Below are 10820 nucleotides of genomic sequence, written 5' to 3'. Positions count from 1 at the left end.
GGTGAGAGTTCATAGCAGCAAATAAAGATAAAAAGGAAAAACAAAAATAAATAAACAAGCAAAAGAAAAAATATTTACAATAACCAATAATAAGGCACACGTTAGCAGTTCCCCGGCAACGGCGTCATTTTGATGAGAGGATTTTTACCAGTAAAGAGATTCATAGAAATAGTTGCGTTGTAGATATAGTCTCTAAACCGACAAAAATCCCTTCGTACAAACGTTTTGGGTGTCACAAGTAACAAACCCCTTTAGGAATTGTTAACCGAGTATTCAAACCTCGGGTTGTCTTCTCAAGGAACTGCGAGGAAGTATGTTCTTATTATTGGCTATAGAGGTTGTAATCGGGGTTTAGAAGATGAGAAGCAAGTAATTTGAATGACAGGTAAAGTAATTGGCAATTAAAAAAAAATAAATACTGTAAAGCAAACTTTTGGCAAGGTAAGAGAAGTTGGAGGTCAAACGTAGTTATCTCTCTCAACTATAATGAAAGTTGAATCTAAACTCCACTTGATCAACCTGTACCAGGGCAACCAAAGTCAAGGGACTAATTAAATTGACCTTTGAATCCTATTTATTTCCTAAGAAAAGGTTGGGATTACTTAATTTCAGCTCAATTAGCAAGATAACGATTATCAATTATGTTGAGTTTAATAACTGTTGAGTTACTAAATTCTTAACCAGAACCAAAAGGGGAAAAAGTAAAATTACTGGAATAATAAAAATGTCCTTAGATGGGAAGCAATGGTAACTTAACTTAAATCAAAGAGAACAATCATAAACTGAAAATACCTCAATTATCATTAATTCAAATAATAGTCTGTAACATGGAAGAATTCTTAGATCAAATTATAATAATCAATTCAAATGTTGGAATAAATAAATAGAAGTAAAACTAAAATAAAAGAACATTAAACCTGGGATCCAGAGTTACTCTTAAAACAAGAAGAAATCCTAAATCCTAAAAGAGAGAGAGAGAGAAGATCTCCCTCTCAACTAAATCTAAATCATTGAAAGGTAAAATATGCGAGCTCCCTTTGAATGGGTGCATTCCCACACTTTATAACCTCTGGTCTATGCTGTCTGTACTTGGATCTGGGCCAAAAAGGGCTTCAGAATTCGCTGGGGGCATATTCTGTAAATTCTGATACGTGGCCTCTGTCACGCGTCCGCGTAGGTCACGCGTCCGCGTGGGTCACGCGGTCGCGTCATTTGGAGCTTTTCCTTGCCACGCGGTCGCGTCAGTCATGCGACCGCGTCATATGCGTTCTGCTTAAGGCGCGTGGTCGCGTCAGTCATGCGGCCGCGTCGCTGCTGATTCGTGCTTGGCACGCGATCGCGTCGTCCATGCGATCGCGTGGATACCAGTTTCCTTAAAGCTCTGTTTTGCTTTCTCCTTCCATTTTAGTATGTTTCCTTTTCCATCCTTTAAGTCATTCTGCCTTAGAAAATCTGAAACTACTCAACACACTAATCACGGCATCGAAAGGAAATAAAGGTAATTAAATTAATTAATTTTAAAGCTTAGGAAACAGGTTTTTCACAATATGACATAATAAGGAAGGGAAAGTAAAATCATGTAATTAATGTGAATAAGTAGGTGAAGGATTGTATAAATTACTCAAATTAAGCACAAAAGAACTCATGAAATATGGGTTTATCAACCTCCCCAACATACCTTTGAACCACCAAACTCACAAGCCCCTTTACACCATTTACCTCCATATGACCCTAACCCACATCCACCATACCAACCACCCTATGAACCAAATAAACCATACATAGATCCACCCCAACCTCCATTGGATAACAATACACTCATCTCTAACATCATTGGTCTCACCTCTACACTCCAAAATCTTATATCCCGCATGAACCAACCCTCTACCTCCAATATTCAACCCTCAAGCTCTAGTGCACTTCTTTTTCAACCATATAATGATCTTTTCATCCCATCACCACCCTCCATGGAAGAGCACCCACATCCATCAATCCAAGAGCAAGATGATCCCAATTATGCTATTGATATGGAACAGGAAAGAAGGAATCATCTTCGCGAATCCATACTTCATAAAGAGCTAGAGGAGGCCCTACGGGTAAAGGTAGGAGAAACCCTTGAAGATGAAGGAGTAGTTGAACGGAGTTGTCCAATTTTATACTTAAACAACTGGACAAAGCAACAATTATTAAAAAGGAAGAAATGGTGTACAACCTCCTTTCCAAGGCAATTGAAATTAATGCTGAGGATGGTGTACAACCTCCAAGGCATACCATGGTTGAAGACTTGGAAGAGGTTGATCAAGAAATAGAGACTAAAGAAGCAGAAGCACAGCCTCCCATGCCCTTGGTGAGCAATGAAGAAAAGATTGAACTGGAAGAAAGCTACCAATAGGAAGAGGTTAAAATTGAAGAAGCTTGCAAAGAGGTGGAAGTTGTCAAAGAAGAGCACAAGGGAGTGGAGCTGGAAATCACCTTGCCGAAGTTATTGGAGACCCCTCCCCCTAAGTTGCCATCATCCTTCACAACATTCAAGTGGATAAAATTCATATCCCTTAGCTTTCTAATTCCACTTGGATATGGGCTAGTGGAGACGGATGGTCAACTTAGAGCTCTTTGTGGCATAAAGAGTAAGAGGAAGATGGTCAGTGGTAAGAATTGTCCAGCAAGGTTCATTATGGTTGGAAGCTTTAAGTTTAAACGCAAAGGTTGGTATAAAGCTCAACTGAATGGGTCTAGGAAGCTGTTTGGATGTCTCAGTGAGAATTCCGACTGTTCACCACCCAAGTGGAAAAATGATGATCAACAAGAAGATGGGTGCAAAGACAAGGTCTGGGACCCCGGAATTGAATCTAGAAATCAGCACTCTTGGGGTCTTGTCATTTGCTTTAACTTACTTGAAGGCTTTCTGCGCCTAGTTTGGGATCCCGGAGGCCATTGGAATTACAAACATTGGTGGAGATTCCTGGATGAGTTCAAGCACAAGCCACCATAACAAAGAACTCTCCAAATGTCCAACTTAAGGACAATAACTAAAAGTGCTAGGTGGGAGATAACCCACCTTGGTATGATCGTTCCTTTTACATTTTTATTTAGTTTTATTTGTTTTCGAGTTTTATTTTATTTTATTGTATTGAACCTGGAGTTTTGCATAACATTCATATTAGCATTGCATTCTGCATACTGCATTATATAAAAAAAAAGCACGCACGCGACGCAGTAGCGTCACTGACGCGTCCGTGTCATATGTGCGTTGTGAAGAAGAGAAATCGAACAGAGAGTCACGCGGTAGCGTGGCTGGAGGCATGCCTTTAGCATAAATCATTCCACGTGACCGCGTTGCTGACGCATCCGCGTCACTCACGCGGCCGCGTGACCTGAAAATCGACGTAAGAAAGGGTGCACGACCAAAAGTTGTGCGAGAGTGGTGCTGGACTGGTGCTGATCGCACACGCCTTACCACGCGGACGCATGGCTCACGCGTCCGCGTCATATCCCCATGATGGCCACTCACGCGATCGCGTCGACCACGCGACCGCGTCACCCTGGATTTTGGCAATACCAAATTTCGAACAGAGAGTTGTGCGACCGCGAGGCTGCACTCGGGCCAATCGCACAAATCAGGTCACGCGATCGCGTGACCGACGCGTCCGCATCACCTGACCTTATCGCGCACCACGCGACTGCGTCACCCATGCGTCCGCGTCACATGCGGCACACAGAATATCCAGATCAGCCAAAATATCTTATCTTTCTTTTCCCCAAATCCTATTTTCTCTTTTCCTTCCTTATTTCTTCCTTACTTCTTCTTCCCTTCTTTCCCTTCTCATTCTTCTTATTTTTCTTTTTATTTATTTTATTTTAATTTATTTGCATACTTTCATTCATTGCATTATTTTCATTGGTGTTAGAAATTTATTTGGGTCATTATTTTCTATATTTTTGTGGATTATTAAAGGAATTGTTTGACAATTATATATTTCTTTTTAAAGGGTTGCTTGCATGTTCAATTTAATACTTTCAATAGCTTATTTACCATGCTTGCTATGTGTTTGTGAAAAAGCCCATATGGCATTGTGCACTATTTTTAGATTTGTTTTATTCTACTACTCTAAATGCTTACTTTTCACAAAACCCTTTTTATGTTTTATTAATTAAATATAATTGTTATTACAAACATGTTGATAGTTTGAAAGACTTGGTAATCTAATTTGGACATTGAATGCTTGATCTATGCTACTCATGCATTTGCCAGCATGCCAATAAACATCTTGCATTTAATTGTCATTACATGCACTTGCTATATTTCCATTGATGAACTTTTCACATGTAGTCATGCCCATGTGTTAACGTCATTCTTCTTTATTGTGCATTGATTACCACCTTTCCCGCTCTCTTCCTTGCTCTACCCTTAGCTTTAAAGGTTACTTTCCTTTTTTCCTTTTCAGGATGGCCACCAAGAAGGGTGGTGCACGAAAATTACTTCACACTATGTAATTCCGCACAACTAACCAGCAAGTGCACTGGGTCGTCCAAGTAATACCTTACGTGAGTAAGGGTCGATCCCACGGAGATTGTTGGTTTGAAGCAAGCTATGGTTATCTTGCAACTTTTAGTCAGGATATTAATTTGTGGTTATCAATTGACTTGCAAATGAACAAGAGAGCATGAATTAAAGGTTACTTGTTATGTAGTAAATGAGAATATGTTGGAGTTTTGGAGATGCTTTGTCTTTTGAATCTCTGCTTTCTCCCTATCTTCTTCTTCACGCACGCACATCCCTCCTATGGCAAGCTGTGTGTTTGTGGATCACCGTTGTCAGTGGCTACCATCCTTCCTCTCAGTGAAAATGGTCCAGGTGCGCTGTCACCGCACGGCTAATCAACTGTAGGTTCTTGATCATACTGGAATAGGATTTACTATCCTTTTTCGTTTGTCACTACGCCCAGCACTCGTGAGTTTGAAGCTCGTCACAGTCATCCAATCCCAGAATCCTACTCGGAATACCATAGACAAGGTTTAGACTTTCCGGATTCTCAAGGATGCTGCCAATGGATTTGGTGCACGAAATTGTGATGTCCAGGCTCGAACAATCCCTAGTAATGGCTCCAAAGCTTGGTGCTTTGATCTTAATTGTCACAACTTCGATACAACTAACCAGCAAGTGCACTGGGTCGTCCAAGTAATACCTTACGTGAGTAAGGGTCGAATCCCACGGAGATTGTTGGTATGAAGCAAGCTATGGTCACCTTGTAAATCTCAGTCAGGCAGATATAAAGTGATAATGGTGTTTTCGAATATGATATAATAAAATAGAGATAGAGATACTTATGTAAATCATTGGTAGGAATTTCAGATAAGCGAATGGAGATGCTTTTCGTTCCTCTGAACCTCTGCTTTCCTGCTATCTTCATCCAATCTGTCTTACTCCTTTCCATGGCTGGCTTTATGCAAGGGCATCACCGTTGTCAGTGGCTACATCCCCTCCTCTCAGTGAATAATATGCTCACGCACCCTGTCACGGCACGGCTATTCATCTGTCGGTTCCCGATCATGCTGGAATAGGATTCACCCTCCTTTTGCGTCTGTCACTAACGCCCAACAATCGCGAGTTTGAAGCTCGTCACAGTCATTCAATCATTGAATCCTACTCAGAATACCACAGACAAGGTTTAGACCTTCCGGATTCTCTTGAATGCCGCCATCATTCTAGCTTACGCCACGAAGATTCCGGTTAGGAGATCTAAGAGATATTCATTCTAGCTTATTTCATGTAGAACAGAAGTGTTTGTCAGGCACGCGTTCATAACGGAGAAGGATGATGAGCGTCACACATAATCATCACCTTCATCACGTTCTTGGGTGCGAATGGATATCTTAGAAGAGAAATAAGAAGAATTGAATAGAAAATAGTAGTACTTTGCATTAATCTTTGAGGAACAGCAGAGCTCCACACCTTAATCTATGGAGTGCAGAAACTCTACCGTTGAAAATACATAAGTGAAGGTCCAGGCATGGACGAGATGGCCAGCCCCCTAAAACGTGATCAAAGGATCATCAGGTAATCCAAAGATGCCTAATACAATAGTAAAAGGTCCTATTTATAATAAACTAGCTACTAGGGTTTACATGAGTAAGTAATTGATGCATAAATCCACTTCCGGGGCCCACTTGGTGTGTGTTTGGGCTGAGCCTGAGTGTTGCACGTGCAGAGGCCATTTGTGGAGTTGAACGCCAGTTTCTGTGCCAGTTTGGGCGTTCAACTCTGGTTTTGGATCCTTTTCTGGCGCTGGACGCCAGATTTGGGCAGAAGGCTGGCGTTGAACGCCAGTTTACGTCGTCAATTCTTGGCCAAAGTATGGACTATTATATATTCCTGGAGAGCCCTGGATGTCTACTTTCCAACGCAATTGGAAGCGTGCCATTTCGAGTTCTGTAGCTCCAGAAAATCCACTTTGAGTGCAGGGAGGTCAGAATCCAACAGCATCAGCAGTCCTTCTTCAACCTCTGAATCTGATTTCTGCTCAAGTCCCTCAATTTCAGCCAGAAAATACCTGAAATCATAGAAAAACACACAAACTCATAGTAAAGTCCAGAAATGTGAATTTAACAAAAAAACTTATGAAAACATCCCTAAAAGTAACTAGATCCTACTAAAAACATACTAAAAACAATGCCAAAAAGCGTATAAATTATCCGCTCATCACAACACCAAACTTAAATTGTTGCTTGTCCCCAAGCAACTAAAAATCAAGTAGGATAAAAAGAAGAGAATATACTATAAATTCCAAACTATCAATGAAACAGAGCTTCAATCATATGAGCGGGACTTATAGCTTTTTGCCTCTTGAATAGTTTTGGCATCTCACTTTATCCATTGAAGTTTAGAATGATTGGTATCTGTAGGAACTTCAGATTTCGAATAGTGTTATTGACTCTCCTAGTTCAGTATGATGATTCTTGAACACAGCTTCTTTATGAGTCTTGGCCGTGGCCCTAAGCACTTTGTCTTCCAGTATTACCACTGGATACATAAATGCCACAGACACATAATTGGGTGAACCTTTTCAGATTGTGACTCAGCTTTGCTAAAGTCCCCAATTAGAGGTGTCCAGGGTTCTTAAGCACACTCTTTTTTTTTTGCTTTGGACCTTGACTTTAACCGCTCAGTCTCAAGTTTTCACTTGACACCTACACGCCACAAGCACATGATTAGGGACAGTTTGGTTTAGCCGCTTAGACCAGGATTTTATTCCTTTAGGCCCTCCTATCCACTGATGCTCAAAGCCTTGGGATCCTTTTTATTTGCCCTTGCCTTTTGGTTTTAAGGGTTATTGGCTTTTTCTGCTTGCTTTTTCTTTTTCTTTCTATTTTTTTTTCTGCAAGCTTTGTTCTTTGCTGCTTTTTCTTGCTTCAAGAATCATTTTTATGATTTTTCAGATTATCAAATAACATGTCTCCTAGTCATCATTCTTTCAAGAGCCAACATATTTAACATTCTTAAACAACAACTTCAAAAGACATATGCACTGTTCAAGCATACATTCAGAAAACAAGAAGCATTGTCACCACATCAATATAATTAAACTAAGTTCAAGGATAAATTCGAAACTCATGTACTTCTTGTTCTTTTGATTTAAAACATTTTTTTTTAAGAGAGGTGATGGATTCATAGGACATTTATAACTTTAAGACATAGTTACTACTACTAATGATCATGTAATGAAGACACAAACATAGATAAGCACCATAACATAGAAAACGAAAAACAGAGAAAGTAAGAACAAGGAATGAGTCCACCTTAGTGATGTCCTTGAGCTCTTCTATGTCTCTTCCTTGCCTTTGCTGCTCCTCCTTCATTGCTTTTAGATCTTCTCTGATTTCATGAAGGATGATGGAGTGCTCTTGATGTTCCACCCTTAGTTGCTTCCAATAATTGTGTGGAAGAAAATGTATCCCCTGAGGTGTCTCAGGGATCTCTTGATTTGTAGTCAAATGTTCTACCACTGAGCTATAGACCCTTGATGGAAGATTTTGTCTTCCCTTTTCTCTTTCTAGAGGCCTCTCTGGCCTTAGGTGCCATCAATGGTTATGGAAAAAACAAAAAAGCTATGCTTTTACCACACCAAACTTAGAATGTTGCTCGCCCTCGAGCAAAAGAAGAAAGAATAGAAGAAGAAGAAGATATGGAGGAGATGGAGGGATGTGTGTATGGATGTGAGTGGTGGATGAAAAACAGAAGGGATGGTCATGAATGGAGAGATAGAGGGTGAGGTGGGTGGGGATCCTGTGGGATTCACAGATCCTGAGATGATCCTGTGGGTCCACAGATCCTGAGATGATCCTGTGGGGTCCACAGATCTTGAGGTGTCAAGGCATTTACATCCCTGCACCACTTTAGGCATGCAAAATGCCCTTGCACACAACTCTGGGCGTTCAGCGCCAGGTTGGTGCCCATTTTGGGCGTTCAACGCCCCTTTGCTGCCATTTCTGGTGTTGAACGCCAGAACCATGCTTGTTCTGGGCATTCAGCGCCAGGATGCTCCCATTCTGGGCGTTCAGTGCCAGAACTATGCTCTGTTCTGGCGTTTGAATGCCAGACAGATGCTCCTCCAGGGTGTGATTTTTCTTCTGCTGTTTTTGATTTCGTTTTTGATTTTTTTTGTTTATTTTGTTACTCCACATGATCATGAACCTAAGAAAACATGAAAAACAATAAAAATAAGAATTAGATAAACATTGGGTTGCCTCCCAACAAGCGCTTCTTTAATGTCAATAGCTTGACAGTGGGCTCTCATGGAGCCTCACAGATGTGCAGAGCTTTGTTGAGACTCTCCAACACCAAACATAGAGTTTGGATATGGGAGTTCAACACCAAACTTAGAGTTTGGTTGTGGCCTCCTAACACCAAACTTAGAGTTTGACTGTGGGGGCTCTGGTTGACTCTGCTTTGAGAGAAGCTTTTCAAGCTTCCTCTCCATGGTTGCAGAGGGAGATCCTTGAGTTTTGAATACAAGGGAGTTCTCATTCCATTGAAGGACTATTTCAACTCTGTCAACATCAATCACAGCTCTTGCTGTGGCCAGGAAAGGTCTTCCTAGGATGATGGATTCATCCTCTTCCTTTCCAGTATCCAGGACTATGAAATCAGTAGGTATGTAAAGGCCCTCAACCTTTACTAATACATCTTCTACTTGTCCATAAGCCTGTCTTCTTGAGCTGTCTGCCATCTCTAATGAGATTTTAGCAGCTTGCACCCCATAGATTCCCAGTTTCTCTATTACAGAGAGGGGCAAGAGGTTTATTCCTGAACCAAGGTCACACAGAGCCTTAAAGATCATGGTGCCTATGGTACAAGGTATTATGAACTTTCCAGGATCCTGTCTCTTCTGAGGCAATATCAGTTGATCCAGATCACTTAGTTCATTGATGAACAAGGGAGGTTCAACTTCCCAAGTATCAATGCCAAATAATTTGGCATTCAGCTTCATGATTGCACCAAGAAACTTGGCAGTTTGCTCTTCAGTAACATTCTCATTCTCTTCAGAAGAGGAATATTCATCAGAGCTCATGAAGGGCATAAGGAGGTTCAATGGGATCTCTATGGTCTCTAGATGGGCCTCAGAGTCCTTTGGTTCCTCAGAGGGAAGCTCCTTATTAATCACTGGACGTCCCAGGAGGTCTTCCTCTTTGGGATTCACGTCCTCTCCTCTCCTCACAGGTTCGGCCATGGCGCTTATGTCAATGGCCTTGCACTCTCCTTTTGGATTCTCTTCTGTATTGCTTGGGAGAGTACTAGGAGGGATTTCAGTGATCCTTTTGCTCAGCTGGCCCACTTGTGCTTCCAGATTTCTAATGGAAGATCTTGTTTCATTCATGAAACTTACAGTGGCCTTAGATAGATCAGAGACTAAGTTTGCTAAATTAGAAGTATTTTGTTCAGAGTTCTCTGTCTGTTGCTGAGTGGATGATGGAAAAGGTTTGCTATTGCTAAACCTGATTCTTCCACCATTATTAAAGCCTTGTTGAGGCTTTTGATCCTTCCATGAGAAATTTGGATGATTTCTCCATGATGAGTTATAGGTGTTTCCATAAGGTTCACCTAAATAATTTACCTCTGCTATTGCAGGGTTCTCAGGATCATAAGCTTCTTCTTCATAAGAAGCCTCTTGAGTACTGTTGGATGCAGCTTGCATTCCATGCAGACTCTGAGAGATCATATTGACTTGCTGAGTCAATATTTTATTCTGAGCCAATATGGCATTCAGAGTATCAACTTCAAGAACTCCCTTCTTCATAGGCGTCCCATTGCTCACAGGATTCCTTTCAGAAGTGTACATGAACTGGTTATTAGCAACCATGTCAATGAGTTCTTGAGCTTCTGCAGGCGTTTTCTTTAGGTGAATGGATCCACCTGCAGAAGTGTCCAGTGACATCTTTGATAGCTCAGATAAACCATCATAGAATATATCCAGGATGGTCCATTCTGAAAGCATGTCAGAAGGACACTTTTTGGTCAACTGTTTGTATCTTTCCCAAGCTTCATAGAGGGATTCACCTTCTTTCTGTCTGAAGGTTTGAACATCAGCTCTAAGCTTGCTCAACTTTTGAGGAGGAAAGTACTTGGCTAAGAAAGCCGTGACCAGCTTATCCCAAGAGTTCAGGCTGTCTTTGGGTTGAGAATCCAACCATAATCTAGCTCTGTCTCTTACAGCAAAAGGGAAAAGCATGAGCCTGTAGACTTCAGGATCTACTCCATTAGTCTTAACAGTATCACATATCTGCAAGAATTCAGTTAAGAACTGAAAAGGATCTTCAGATGG

The 10820-nt window shown here is 41.1% G+C and overlaps 1 non-coding gene across 1 annotated transcript; it reads left to right on the top strand.

Moving 5' to 3' along the window:
• Positions 1-10487: 10487 nt before the first annotated feature.
• On the top strand, positions 10488-10595 carry LOC148564692 (small nucleolar RNA R71). Its single transcript, XR_015884191.1, has one exon. It is a non-coding gene; the product is annotated as a small nucleolar RNA R71 (small nucleolar RNA).
• The last annotated feature ends 225 nt before the right edge of the window (positions 10596-10820 follow it).

The sequence above is a fragment of the Arachis ipaensis genome, chromosome B5 (assembly GCF_059453495.1).
Source record: "Arachis ipaensis isolate K30076 ecotype BB chromosome B5, ASM5945349v1, whole genome shotgun sequence".
NCBI classification, from domain to species: Eukaryota; Viridiplantae; Streptophyta; class Magnoliopsida; order Fabales; family Fabaceae; genus Arachis; species Arachis ipaensis.
Note: the sequence above shows the minus strand (reverse complement) of the source record. Positions and strands in the feature narration are given on the sequence as shown.